Source organism: Zosterops lateralis (genome assembly GCF_965231275.1).
Source record: "Zosterops lateralis genome assembly, chromosome: 12".
Taxonomy (NCBI): Eukaryota; Metazoa; Chordata; class Aves; order Passeriformes; family Zosteropidae; genus Zosterops; species Zosterops lateralis.
The window spans coordinates 14,063,299-14,078,409 of record NC_139772.1 but is presented as its reverse complement, the minus strand read 5'-3'; the positions used below and the strand labels follow the sequence as shown (position 1 = coordinate 14,078,409).

At 45.5% G+C, this 15,111-nt stretch overlaps 1 protein-coding gene across 2 annotated transcripts in view; it reads left to right on the top strand.

Moving 5' to 3' along the window:
- Positions 1–937: 937 nt before the first annotated feature.
- RANBP10 (RAN binding protein 10) overlaps positions 938–15,111 on the top strand; it is a 63,295-nt gene continuing 49,121 nt past the window's right edge. The window contains exons 1-2 of one of the 2 annotated variants that reach the window (XM_083870175.1): positions 938–1,139; positions 2,000–2,111. The gene's annotated coding sequence lies outside the window, so the exon portion shown is untranslated. The remainder of the gene's footprint in view (positions 1,140–1,999; positions 2,112–15,111) is intronic. The other variant, XM_083870174.1, reaches the window with a different exon arrangement.

The window sequence follows — 15,111 nt, the reverse complement described above, 5'->3', positions numbered from 1 at the left end:
TTTGCAGATCAAGGGAATGAATGCAGGTCTTGTCTTAAGTAGGTCTCCAGTTGCTCCGACAGTCGTGGCTTTGGAATGATGACAAGGGCCTGTTTATTGCTATGGAGACATGGAAAAAGAATGGAGACATGGAATTATGTGTGTCATATGCAGAAGAATGAACTCATGCTATAAGGTTGCTCAAGGATCTTGTTTTTCTTCCTGCTGGCTGTGGCTTCACAGCAGGACTTCAGTTTTTGTAGTGTATTCTCAAGGCATAATTGAATTTTAAAAAAATAATTATATGTATATATAAATGCACACAAAGACTGTATAGCTGTATGGACCCAGCAGGGAGCCAGAGGAGCCTTTGTGAGCAGCAGCGGGTCACCAGGGTGGCTGTCCCGGCGGTCGGGGCCCGGAGCCGCCGGTCCCGCCGTGGTCGCGCTCGGTCCGTTCCTCAGCCCCGCCGCCGCCATGGCCGCGCTCCGTTTACGCGTCGCCATGGCAACGGGCACGCCCGAAGGACCCCCTTTCGCGCCGCCGTAGCTGCCCACGCAGCGCCTGATGCGCGGTCGCCGCCCGGCGGCTGAAACCGGCCCGGGAGCGGAGGCGGCCGGGGGCTGCCCGCAAGCCCTGGGCGGCCCTTGGGCCCCGCGCTACCGCTGAGCATGCTGGGGATGGGAGTCTCGCGGCCGACGGCACTGACGGGAGCAGAGCGGAACGGGGACACGGTTCCCAGCGCACAGCGCGTCTAGGGGGGGGACGGGGCTTTGCACGCTCCGCCTCCCGGGAGTTGTAGTCTCCGCGAGAGCCCGGGGCGAGCGGGCGGCAGTGACGAGGACTGCGCTTCCCGTCGGGCGGCGCGGACCCATTGTGGGCACGCTCGCAGCCCATTGGCTGCCGGCCGCGGCTGGGCCTCGCTCCCCGCCCGCTGACACAAAGCGGGTCCAAGATGGCGGAGGCGGGCGCGGGGAGCCCGCACGGCGGGGACGCGGCGCCGCCGGGGCCGCCCGAGGAGCAGGAGCTGAGCCGGCGCCTCCGCCGCCTCTACCCCGCCGTCAACCAGGACGAGACGCCGCTGCCGCGCTCCTGGAGCCCCAAGGACAAGTACAACTACATCGGCCTCTCGCAGGGCAACCTGCGCGTCCACTACAAAGGTGCCGGGCGGGGGCGGCGGCGCCGGGTTCGGCCTCGGCCCGGAGCGGAACGGCCCCGGCGTGGCCCTCGGCTCGGCCGCTCCGCGGGGCCCGCCGGGCGCGGGCTGAGCCGGCAGCGGGTCCGGCGGCCCCGGGGCAGGGGCGCGGGGACGGGCGGCGCCGAGCTCCGGTGGCGGGGCCCCGGCTGGGCTGCTCGGGCCGTGCCGCCCGGGCTCGGGAGCGGAGGCGCTGGGGAGCCGGGGGCTCTCCCCGGCCCGGTGTGTGGCCTTATATAACGCTGTGCAGTGTCGTTCGCCCGGGCCCGGTGCAGCCAGACCGGCTGTTTACTTTGTCATCCTGCTTAAAGCCCAGCCGAGAGGTCGGATGGCCCCGACACGCTGCGTAACTGGGGCTTTGGCTCCTCGGGTTTACCCCAGATGGCTGCTCACAGACTTGTAGTGTGATGTTTTCCTTGCTCGCTATTGGAGCTGTTCTCCCTACCCACCCAGCGGAGAGCTGATTATTCCTTTTCCTGCCTGGCTAGTAAACACTGATGTCATTCCCCTCTTGTGTAATCATTTTTGTCTTCTCTCTGTGTACACTGGTCTAAAATTATGTCTGTGGGGAGGGGGAGAGGTGGTGGTGAGAGTCTTTCTCAAAAACTTCGTAGTGAAAACAAAGGGAGAACTGAAATGCTTGTGCTGTAGGAATTATTCTTGGTGGCAGTGCAGGGTTGTATATGCTGGTTCTCTGGAAAGTGTGCTTTAAATGGCTGGCTCCGTGTAGAAACAGATCCCTGCTGGCTTCAGATAGTGAGGTTTTAGATCAGGATGTGTGAGAGGCCAGATCCCCCCAGTACTTACATTTCTGTTCTTTCTTAGGTCACGGTAAAAATCACAAAGATGCTGCCTCGGTCAGGGCCACTCACCCCATCCCTGCAGCCTGTGGCATTTATTACTTTGAAGTGAAGATCGTCAGTAAAGGTAGAGATGGGTAAGTGCCTCATTGCAGCTCAGGGGCTGGGGATGTGTCTGGCAGCTCTGCTGGACTCTGGCCTCCTTTCCGGAAGGGTTCCAGTCCCGTGGCTGCGGGTGCAGCAGGCAGGTACAGCATGGGCAGGCTTTGTCCTCCTGGTGAATGGATGTCAATGAGGTGGAATGCCCTGGAAGCAGAGGCACTGGCACAGCTGTGTCCTGAGCTCTTGGAGATGGGCACTTCTAAAAAATTCAGTAAACAGGTTGTCTCCTGTGCAACGTGAATTAAAACAGGTTTTCTTCTTGCTGGCAAGGTCTGGTGACTCTGATTTCTCAGAAATGAAGTGAAGCAGAAGGGAGGAATCTTGAGCTTAATTTTGGACTGCTGTAGTGGTGTTGATATGGTGAAGAGTACTGGAGCACTGGGGAAGGCAATAAAGGGGCATTTCTAACAAGGTCTGGAGTTCTCTTGCTAATGTGGATTTAATTTTTACTCATTATGAAGGTGTCAGTCTGCTTTGTGTGGGTGCCCTGGTATTGTTCATTGTTAAAGGATGGATATGGCAGGAATATGATCTGGAAGGGAAAGCCACACAGGAGGAGGAGTTAGGTGTAATTAATTAATCCAGTCCTTCAAGTGTGACATTTGAACTCTGACCAGTTTAAGGGTTGTGGGGAAGGGCAGCAGATGTTCCTACTAAAATCCAAATGAAAGTGACAACTTGTTACAGTTGAATTTTTTTGCTGTCATTGTTGAACTGAGAAGTGGCCTACTTGTAAAGGGACTTGTGAAGGATTTTGGGTTGTGCTGCATTTAGGCCCTTGATAATTACTAGGTTATCTGCAAAGGTGGATGCTGGGCTGAATTCCTTATAAATGTAAGGAAAGACCATCCTTATTCCTTCATTTCACTGACCTGGCTATTAACTGCTTGTCTGTTTTGAAACACTTCCCTTGATTAGTTTATGTAACTGCTAAAACTGAAATAATTTGCAGTGAGCTTCAAGACAATTTTCCAAAGAAATCGCATTACGAAAGGTCACTGAACAGCACTTAATCCTTACTGCAGTCTAGATCAATCTTAAAGGGAGATAATGGAATTTTCTGCTTGTCTCCCAAGATCAGCGCTTTCTGTATTCACGATCTGTTGTTTTTATTGCGTTCTGTAATTACAGTGACTTTCCAGGAATAATACCAAAGAGACAGAACCATGTGTGTTAACACAACAACCTGAGCAGGAGCTGCTGATAGCTCTGATCTGGGGTCAGGGTAGTGGTGAGGCTTTGAGAGCCTCTCTGATGTCTCAGCCATTCCTGTGCCTTGTTTTTCTTTTGCTGGTGGAGACAGATCCAACTTTTCTCTCTCACAGAGTGGTGCTGGGGATTTGTGGTCGTGAATTTCCACTGTAGCTGCTGCCTGGCTGTCACTTGAGAAGGTGCTTTTGTGTATCTTACCTTTGATAGTTTGAATTGTTCCTGCTGGAGGCTCAGTGCCTTGTACTAGTGAACTGTGGCAGAGATCTCTTCTGAGGAGGCTCCCCAGTGTTTATTCCATCATGGTGACTTCAGTTTAAAGGATTGAAGGTCCAGACATCTAAAGAAAGGATTTGAAGGAATGAAGTTTTCAAGCAGTGTAGGTGGCAAAGCCTTTCCCTAAGAACAACACTTCAGTAAGGGCAGAGGAAGAGGAATCCTTTTGAGCTCATTTTCAGAATGGGTATTTCAGCCTCTGCCCTAGAGCTGGTCATTTGACTGTTGTATGAGGTAGTGAGGTAAGGATGTGACGTTGCTTCCTGTGTATCTCCTTCTGGAGTTTGTGATGGCATTTCACATTTAGGTTTAAAATGTGAATGATTTGGTTTCAAAACAAGACTTACTCAGGAAAGGCTTTGGTGAAGTGAATTTCAGGAAGTGTTGAGGAGTCTGATTTTGCTCAAAGCTGTTGTCTTTCTGTGCTCAGCATTATTAGTTAAGGGCTCTGCACTCTGGTTAGATACTGACACTTGCTAATGAACAACAGAATCTAAGGTTTCAGATAAGAAATGGGATAGAAGCTCCCAGTGTCTCGTAATGGAGAATCCCAGAGCTCACAGGATGCCTTTTTGCACCCTGCCAAGGGATTTTGCCTATGTGTGACATGCTCTGATAAGAGGCTTCTTGAATTGGCATCAGGCAGTGCCATTTTGGATTAGTGATGTCACTGTGGGAGAGAAACCTGAGCTATGGAGACGACTCAGGTGTCAGGACCACCTTTTTAACTTCTTCCCTGTTTTTCATTGGACTAAGGGGATTTAAAACCAGGATGTTCTGGTTCTTTCCTGTTTTCTCCCACTAGATCATATCCTAGGAGTCAAAACACACATCCTTGATTCCCCCTGTGTTCCAGGCTGAGAACTCCTGTGCTCACCCCAAAGCCAGCACAGGGAAAGAGGGAGGGAGGGACTGCAGCAGCACAGACACAAGTTGCTTGGCCCTGCAACAGCTGGTAGAAAAACTTCCTCTTTTGCACTGCCTCATCTCCCCTGTGCCTTAATGCACCTGCCCCAGAAAGGTGCTTTTGTTAAAGGTGCAAACAAAATGATTTATGAAATCTCTGCCTTTGCCATCACTGAACTTTTCTGCCTTGGTGTTGGTAAAATCATTTACTGGTGGATATTTCAAAGCAAGTACAGCATCCAGAAAGTCCATTCGATGTATGTAAGAGACTTTTAAGATGGATCAGTTTTTCTTAGCTTTGGATCTTCCACTGCTCATGAGATAAAACCACAGTCCTTTGAGAGGGACAAGCATGATTCAAATTTACTTTTCATTGCATGGTGGCTATTTTTTGTCATGGTGCATTTAGTCTTAATTGATAAGAGGTCATGTTTATTTACTGGGTTTGTTTTTTGTGCAGTTTTGGTTTTTTTTCTGGAAGAAGGGAGGCTACCAGGATATCACTGGAAAATTGCCTTTACAAGGTTTCTAGGTAGCATGGAACAAATCAGATCTGTCAGTAGGTTGATCTGTTGCTACTTTTTGAGGGGGGAGATCGTTCTTATCCTCAGAGAGCAGAGGAGAACTTAGTTTGCAGTTTCTAGTCACAGCCTTCTTGTCACCTCTTTGTCTGTGCTGAGCACACAGGGAGTGGTTCCACTGCACTTTAGGATGATACATGTCAGGGCTGTGGGATGCTGCCCTTGCATTTGCTGTATGATTCTGTTCCTTCCCTCATGCAGACAAACTGCTACCCTGTGCTGTGGGGAGCTGGTTCAGTGGAAAGCTGGCCAGAAAATAATGGATGATGATTTCATCTATTGATGTCACTGTCAGAAATTGCTCCTTTTTTTTCTCTCTTTAAATTGAGGACTGCTTTTCAGGGTTCCCTTTATTAAATGAAGGCCAGTCAATAAAGGGATGGCCTGAGCTGGGAGACGAAAGGGTAGGGTTGCAGCAACCCTCAGTTCCATTCAAAGAGTTGTTGAACAGCTTTGTTTTAAGACTTGCTGGTAGTTAATTCCTGAGCCATTGTGTGTTTGTCTCCTGAGTGTTGTCAACTGGAACAAAAGGACAAGAGGCAATGGGTCACAAGTTGTGGCAAGGGAAATGCCAGCTGGACATAAGAGAGAATTTTCCTTTGTGAAAATGGTTGTGCACCCGAACAGGATGCCTGGAGAGGCAGTGGCATCTTCCTCATCAAATTTGTCTGGGGGAGCCCTCAGTCTGCTGACTGGTAGAAGTTTCAGAGTTACTTATGCTTTGGGCAGAAGGATGAAGAAAGAATGTCCCAAGGTCCCTTCCTGTTCAAACCTCTCCATGAATCTGTGGATGGCTTGTTTCCAGCATTCCTCAGATGAGCAGATTGGCAGAAATGCCTGTGGCTCCTCTGTTCCTGAGCTGCCACAAATAACTCAGGCTTTTATCCCGGTGCTGTTTGTAATAGTTCAACCTTAGCTGTATTTGAAGCACTGAACTCTTGTCCTCTCTCCCTCCAGTACGTGGTTCTGTTTGGTGGTGATTTGTCAGCACATCTCACAGCCTCTGTTTCCCCACTACATGATCTCTGCTTGGTAAACAGGAACAGGGAGAGACTCCTCAGGGTAGGGCAGCCAACCCACAACTTAGAGGCTGTTGTGACTCAGAAGGACAAGTCATCCTTGTTGTCCTCTTTATGCTGGGGCAAGGTGAGCTGTCTGCAGGTGACAATGCGTGTTCCTGAGCACCAGTTTGGTTTCTTGACTGGTTTTACCTCCCCCAGCCACGTGCTGGGTTGTGATGGAGTGTGACTGGGGAGGACATTCCAGAGGCCAGCCCTGATGATGCATGGGTTCTGCATTCTGGCAAAAGTCACCTGTCCTGCTGCCTCCTCTCCATTTTTGATCTGCTCCTGGAACACACAGCCCAGCAGCTGGTGATTTGCCTTTGCTGTCTTTCCCGGGAATGCTTTGGTCTTGGATGGCTGCTTACTCATGGATCCTTTGGTGTGCTGGCATCCTGACCTCTCTGGTGGGGACAGAGCCACTGCATGCCCATAGTGACTCTGTGCACACACAGCAAGTGTGCTCTGTGGGCAGAGGAGGTGCCAGGGCACCCAGCCCTCTATACCAGGGCAGCCCAGTGGTTTTGTGAGGAGTTTGAGCCATCCCAGGAAGCATCTCAGGATGGCTTTTCTCTTTGCCATGGTGTGGTTTTGTGTGCCAGCAGTAGTGACTGTGTTGTGAGCTCGATTGTGCTCAGTCTTTCTCCTGGGTCAGTTCTCGAAACAGTGATTTCTGTGTTAGGTGGAGACCCAGAAAGACAGGAGGGGGAAGCTGGAAAGACATAAGCCACAGGGAATGGTGGTATCCTTCCAGCACCATTCCACAGTTGCTTTGAGCTGTGCAGCCTGTTGTCCAGGGGTGTTGGTCAGCACTAGCTTATGTTGAGAACAATTTTCTGGGAGAGGGAGAAAAGAGTTCTTTGAGGAGAGTGGCTGAAGAGCTAATCAAGCTTAGTCCATACCATAGCTTATTTAAAATCCTCCTATAGCTTTCATACACAAGTGCACCATAAGCCAGACTTAAAAATAGCTTAGTTCTCTCTGACTGAAAAAGAAAAATAAAGGTCAGATGTGTTGGTTGGTTGCAGTCTGTACATTATAACAAATCATCTGCCCCTTTTCCTTGCTTATGTTTCTCCTTGCCAACTTTCCATTTCTCCTCAGCATATGGTGAGTGTGATGACTCTGTGAAAAGCCTTTTGCTCGTGTTCTCTAATGGGTTCCAGATGCTGACAGAGGCCTGTCCATGGAGAGCTCTGACAGCACTGGCTGCTTATGCTCAGACACCTTGGAGTGCCCTCCCTGTCTGGATGTGGCTGTAGGGAATGGTAGGGGTATTCTATAGGAGCTGAGGATTTCTTGTGTGATCCCTGATTTGTTGCTGGTAAGCCTGTAAATAATTGATTTCCTCCCCCCTTTTTATTTTTTTCCATCCTGGTTTCCAAGAATCCAAAACCAGCACAGAGAGGGGGTGGTTCTGATTGCAGGTAGCTCTGCTTGTTTGAATTTGTGCTGTTCTGCAGACACTCACTTAAGCAACCCAACACATAAATAAAGCCCCCAAGTAGATTCCATAAGCAGTTCCTGCCTTGTTCCCATTTGCAGATTGCCCAAGCAAGTCCTTCTTGCTCAGCTACCAACTGTGCCTTGGTGCTGTCAGGAGCAGAGACTCATTTTCTGCACAGGTTTCATGTCAATTGATGACACCTCATACAAGTTGTTATTTCTTTGTCATTGTACTGCTACACTCTTCTAAAAGGGAGTAATATTGAGAGCAGTGTAATTTTCAGTGTAAAAGAGTTTATGAGGTTGGAATATCTGATTTGCAGTTGATAGTTTTTTTTAATTCCTTTCTTTTTTATCAGTGAACTGGAAATTTAAACTGTTTTATAGCAGTATCATGGGCCATCCATTGTAATAGTCAAGTATCAATTTATCATTAAAATAATTTGTGAAATAAGGCAATGAAATGGAAGCAGTGACGGTGATATGTGACTTTTCCACTTGTCACGTGTGGATTTAGGTATGTCAGGTCTGAGATTTCCCAGATTTCAGACTGTGATAATTATTTTTGTTGTTGTTGGGGGTTTTTTGTTCAGCTTCTTATGAAATTCTTATGAAATGAAGAAAGATTTCAGGAAGGTTTTTTTTTTTTGTTCGGTTATTTTTCCCCCTCCCTCTGCTATTTCTGAGAATCTGTTATAGAAGAGGTAAGAATGTGACAAAAGCAAACTCTAGCAAAATCAACATCTTTAGAATGTATGTAAAACATTACTATGCTCAGTTGTTCAGAATACGTTTGCAGTTAAATCAAATCACAGAATAATGGGAACTAATTATTTACATATTCCAATCTTCCAGATCTAAGGAATTCTGTGTAATAATTAAATTTTGTAAGCTGGGTAACTTTTATATAGGGAAAACCTTTTTCTTCCACTCGAGAAGCCTTGAAATGATGAACTGCTGAAGAATTTATCATACAGTGTGAAGCTTTGACTCCTTTTCAGCTCTCCACTGAAGCTGAATTGTGTTAATTGTGTTATATCAACTCTGTGGCCAGATTAATTTTTAAACTGCTTTTCTAGAAATGGGATTTACATTGTACCTGTGATATAAGACTGGATCTCTGTTTCCACACCACAATCTGCCTGCTTGTTTACAAGTTCTTTGTACTGATGCTCTGGTCCACATGAAGCCTTTGTCCCTTGTTGTGGAGATGTCAGTGTGTAAAGATCTGTGAGTTCAGTGTGTGCTGCTTTCCCAGCGCTCGCCCCAGCTCGGACTCTGCTGCTGGTTAAAGAGAAAGTGTTCTTATTTCACCAGGACATCTCTCAAAACTTCAGGTGTTACTTTTTCTCTGAGATATTTTCCATATAATTAATCCCCCCTCCAGACCTTATGTAAATGTTACAGCTACTTCTTTCTGTAATTTCATTAATTATTAGCAGGTAAATCCTCTTTTCATAAGAGTTGTTGCCATCCAAGGCTAAACCAGAGGAAATTAGCCTATAAGGATGTGAGGATACCCCTTAAGAGACAGCTAGCTGGTGGTGGAGTGTTTTCTTCTGATTTGGGCATTGCATTTTTATTGTTCCCCTTATTTTTCAGAGGAAACAACAGGGGCTCAAGGCACATTTTTAATCTGACTCTCTGTTATGATGGACTGAAATGCAAGATTAGTCACCAGAATGAAATAGTCTTTAAATTACTTGCCCTTTTTTGGATGCCTTTCTATTAGACATTTGTGGTAACTCTTAGCATCTTTTTTTGCAGTTTTCTAGGCTTTGTTCATGGCAGAAAAAATGTTCTGTTACTTAGACTAGTCATCAAACAATCTTAAGTCCATTCACTTGTGGAAACCTGTTTAACTTCCCTAATATATTTTCAGTGACTATGAGCAGTGCATTTGGAAGTGAGGTTTGTTAATCAGCAGGACAACCTGAACAAAAATCCTACTTATTCAGCTGGGTGTAACCAGAATAAATAATCAGAGAATGAGTATCAGTAATGCTTTGTGCTGTTCCCAGACTTTAGGCACCGTTTGCCACTGAGATAGTTTGTATGTGAACTTTGTTGGATATCAGCTGACTTGGAGAATGAGTCAGCTGCCAAGAGTGAAAAAAATAATAAATTGGTGGGACAACTTTGCTTCAGCTACATTTGCATTTGACCACAGGGTTTGGGGTTCTGTTGGATGTGGTGATGCTTGGGGTAGCAGATGGAGAAACTGGTTATTCTTGACAGATATGAGCAGTGATTTTACCCTGGTGGTGCTCGTTTTGTGCCTTTTCTTTCTTAAATGGTGCTCAGGTCGAGTCTTCATCTCTGTATTTTCTATCTTGCAGTGTTCATACAAACCTTGTCAATCTACATCATCAGTCTTCCTTCCCTGAAGGTAGCACAGACGAGGGATGGGTTTGGCCCTTCTTAGAGCTGGCAGATACCAGTTGAACGTGATCCTAAAATTGGAAGGGAGCTTGGGAATATGATACCTTGGTCTGTCAGAAATAGCTTTTCATTCTTCCTCTGTCGTTTTGTCACTAATTACTCATAACCACCCTGAGAAGATGTTATATTACCAGATTGCTGCCTCTCAGTTTTGTCCTGCTCACTCACCTTCAGCTTTTAAGGATTCTCTGCCTTTCTAAGGGCTGATGTACAATGAATTCCCCTTTGCCTCAGGATACTTGTAGTTGTTTTTAATGACCTATTAAAATTTTTATTTTCTTCCCTTTGTCCCTTTCTTTATTTGCATTATAATCCCTTGCATTATTTGTCTTTATTGACCTCTTCCTGGGGAATTGGGATTCTTCCTGAAGCCCATCGGTGCTATTTCTGAAGCACCATCACAGAACAGCACAATATGCACAAATAAAACCAGAACCACTTCCACTCTAGAAATCATATTCCATTACGAAGTAGTTCCAAAATATTTGTTGTTAGACTGAGGAATTGGAGACCATTGGAATTCAGTGTTTTACATGCCTTAGGTAATTTTTTTAAACAGATGTAACTTGTTTTTTCACTGCCTTAAAACAATGTTCCCCTTCCCCCACCACAACTGCGACAATGTGGTTTCAAGTGGTGAGTTGATAAGGGTTATCATTTCTAGCCACTCTTTAAACCTGGCATGAAGTCAGGACCCACCTCAGACAAGAATGATAGTTCAGAGCTTTGCACAGGAGACTGTGAAAGTCTCTGAAATGCCACCAGTGTGGTGTATTATTCACCTCCAACTTGATAATTTAGTTTGTTTATTTTAGATTTAACTGTGCGTGTTGAAAGAGTGGGGTGTACGATAGCTGGGAGGACAGGATTCCTACCACACAACTGTGGTTATTAGAAAAAACTGCAGGGTACAGGAAGCCTTTGAATCACAAACCTCTGGAAGAGTGGAACATCCCTTGTTTAACTCGTGGCTCAGTGGGGTTGCTTGGCTTTGGCTGAGCCACGTAATAAAATGCCAATCCCAGGAATTTCTAACCCATGTCGTGTTAATGTTGGTTCACAACTGAGCAGGGAACGACTGCTTTACTGGAAGTGATGGCCTTCAAAACAAATTATTTAACCTCCCTGATCTTAACTCTTTCATGTTTGGACCTTGATGCCTGTTGGCATCCCTGGCAGTCTCGTTCCAGCCTCCTGTACTGTGCCAGGGTGGGACTGGCTCAGGAAGGAAGAGTTCTGGGCTCGTGGCCATTACCCAGCCAATGCTAAACCAATGTAGTTTTTCCTCCTTTGTTTCCTCAGCTTTCAGAAGAGTTGAATTTTGTCTATCTGGGTGAACCTCACAGTCACCTGAAAGAGGAGTGGCAGGGATTGTTTCACCATCCTGACTTGGTACCATTCAACAGGTTAAACAATAAGTACAGGGGAAACCTGTATTTATTATTTGTTATGTATGCTTCTTTCTTCTGACAGAGCCTTAATAAATCTGCCTTGCTAATTGTCAGCTAGTGTTAGAGATGAGTACTCAGTCCAAGCTTACTGGAGAAAATCTTGCAACTTTTTAGGTAAAGAAATGCCTCCTTTGTTTAAAGTATACTGCTTGTCTCAGTGAGGACCATGAGCTAATTGCTTTTCCCCTCTTTCTGCCCTGCCTTTATTTTGCACATAGCAGTCCTTCCCAAGTGTTGGGTGCTTTGCTCCTGGGATTTTTGAAATTGAAGAATGTAGTGCAGGTCTACACGAGTTCTGTTGCTGTGTTCTCCTCTGTTCTTCTCAATGGGTTCTTCAGTCCTGCACTGGAAAAGCCAAATAGATGCAAATCCTGGAATTTCAGCATTAGCCACTTGCTGTCAAAGGGCAGGTCTGTTCTGAAGTTTTTTCTGCTGGGTTCACAAAGATTTTTGTGGGTTTGCTCATACAAAGTAGCTTTAGACTACACAAAAAACTTTTATTACATTTGCTTTTTGGCAGGTTCTCTGGGTATCATGTTTGTTGTGGAGAAACATCTTTTGACTCAATTGCTTCTCATATGGGTGGATTCCCCTACTGGGACAAACTAAACACAGCCATCAGTGTCTCCTCTACTTCTATGACACTGTAATGCTTAGAACAGCCTCATTAAGAGACCTCTTTGTGTCAGTTTAGGTCAGTCAAATGTTGTCACTTCTGCGAAATAACTTTTCTCGTTGTTTTGCAGATAATTTCTGCCCAGTGACAATATATAATTCTTCCTGACTGAGTCAGTGCATTTGAGATCTTTAATATCTTTAAGAGTTAAATTTTAATTCAGAAGTGAAGTTAGGATTTTGGTTTTCCATCTCTTTTCCAAGGGAAGGTCTTTTATTGACAGAAACAAAAAAATACATACTTTTAAAAAATGTACAGATTTAAAATGCAGCTTTGAAAACATCTGCACTGCAGTGTCCATCACCCAGGTTGTCTCAGTCAGAAGTGAATGCTGTCTTGTTTAGATGTCACTTTTCTGGAGCAGCTAAATGTTGGTGTTTACTGCTGAAGTACTTGGGAACTGGGAAGGGACCCAAAAAGCTTTGTGTTTTTGAGTTTAATCTTAGCACAGTCACAGTGCTGTAAGAGCTAGAGGGAAGAATCCTGGGAATACTGCTGGTTGTGTGTGCAGCCAGCATCTTTTGACATGAGAGCTTTTTACCAAGGCCCTTCATTCTTCTGCTGCAGCCAAGGAGAGCCAAGGTGTGGATGAAACAGGCAGAGCTGGTGTGGCTGATGGTGACTGTGGCTGATTCAGTCACATTTTCTGAAGCAACCAGTCCTGGGCAGGGCTGAGGTGAAGTAGGAGTCTGGAAAAATTTGGTGCTATGGTAACTGCCAAGGCTGCTGGTGAGTGGAAACAAGACTGTTCTGACTGAATCACCAGCATGTGTCTGTGTTTATTTTTGTCGGTCTGCTCTATTTGGAATTGGTCTACTGATGCAGCATTTTTGAAGCTTCAGATGAGGTGTGGGGGGCAGTTCCAAGTATTTGGTGTTCACTGCTGAGAAGATGGTTTTAGGAGCTCACTTCTGCTTAGCTTTGCATCTTACCTATGATGGATAATGGATATCAATGTGTTACTACCCCCAAAATTATGTTTTTCTCAGTTTGAGACTGGGTGCTGACATTCCTGTGCATCCTTTTTTTATTTTTTTTTTTTTCTTTTCAGAGGCTCTTTGAAGCTCTCAAAAAGGAACTCCAGTTAAGGGTACCCCATAGAGAGTCTGTCCACACTATTATGGTCCAAAACCAGGGGTGATACAGGCAGGCAGGCCATAGAGTTTTATGTTGAATGACATTGAATATCATAATTGATTCATTATTAAAAAAAAAAAAAAAAAAGGCTGTAGTTTGCTCTTGATGATGCCCACAAATACTGTTTAACTAGTATTGCATTTGTTGCCTACACAAAACTCATTTGGAACATTTGGAATCAAGGAATGAGAAGATGTTCTGCACCAAGAAGTTCAGAAAGCATCTGGTGCTTTTGGGGGTAGTGGAGTTGAAGATTAATTTTTTTCCTCCTCTCAGTTTTCAACAGAACAGGATGATTTTTTTCTCTGAGACTTTATTGATCTTAAAGTTCGTTTCATCCATTACTTCTGGATGTAACTACATAAATTGATTGTACACGGGAAAAGCAAAGTAGCACATTCTAAAACAAAACCCAGCAGTCAAGTCTGTGACAATTTGAAGTTCTGGATATAAGCTGTGGGCTGTGGAGTTGAAATTCAGCATGGTGAGGGAGTCTGTTTTTATTTTAGGTTGTCTGCAAATTCTGTCTACAGTTCTACAGCCATTATGGTCTTATTTTTAATGTTTGTCTTGAGCTTTAAATGGGAGCAGAAGTTGAAGAGCAAAAACTGTGAACCAGGAAGGTTTGTGGTCATGTTCCTTTTTTTTTTTTAGCAACATATTTCCATGGTGTTGTGTATCTAGATTAAAGTGTAATCTTAAATTTAGAATTTGTGGAGTTGTACTCCTTGCTTTTTATAAAAATGCAAGCTTTCAGTCTCAATTTAAAGCTATGTTGTCTGAAAATGGAAAGATACTATTGTATAATTTTGTCTTTGGTTATGTGCATCAGATTTGCTGCTGTACACAAAAGAGGGGGGATGAATCTGCATAAAAAATAATGAAGTTAAGCAGGATAAGCCGAAGTGGGTGATGACCTATTTTATCTGAGTTTGACAATTAGGTTATTTCCTCTAATTTCCAATGTTTTGCTTGGTGTCGCCACCCTTATGGTGCAATACAGTGCAGAGACCCAGCGAGGGATGGGGACAAAGGGCACCCATGGAAGGGCTGCAGCTGGGATTGCAGAGGAGCTGTGCCAAGGCTTTGTGCAGAGGTGTCTTCTCTGTTCAGGGCTAGGTCTGTTCATGTCAACAGCAGCAGATGTCGAGGCAGAGGAGCAGACAAGCACCCTCAGGCCATAAGGAGGGATGGAGTTGGCCCATGGCCCTGTGGCAGCAGGGTTGTGCTGTGTGATACTGAAAGGAAGGAATCTGACACCACCACATGACAAAGTGGCCACAGTTCTACAGTGTTTTACCTTCAGCTGAGCCAAATAGATCAGGACATAAGAAACATTCCCTACGCCAAGAGGCAAGTTCTGCTCTTTGGACAAAATTTGTCACAGCCAACAAATTTGGGAGGTCTGGAGCTTGGTGATAGGACCTGGTGAAGCTGGTTCTGCCAGAGAGGCAGAATGGTCTGCTTCTGGACAGGTCTTTGCTAAGTGTTTCACACCTGCCAGTGTCAGGACGAGCTCTCTGGTGTTACTGCTTCAGGCTTAGATGGTGCTTTTACATTGAGTTGAAGCAATTGGGAACTTTGAATCACAGCTCCCCTCAGGCTTGAACAGTTGGCAGAGGTGGCACTTGTCACTGCTCTCATAGAGCTGAGTGCAGTTGTAGCTGTGGACTGGGATCCTGGCTGCTTGCACACATAGCTGGAAAAAAACACATGGCAAAACCATGTAGTAAGGAAATCTCTGTGCACAGAAGACTCCAGACTCAGTAGAAATACAGAAATTGAACAAG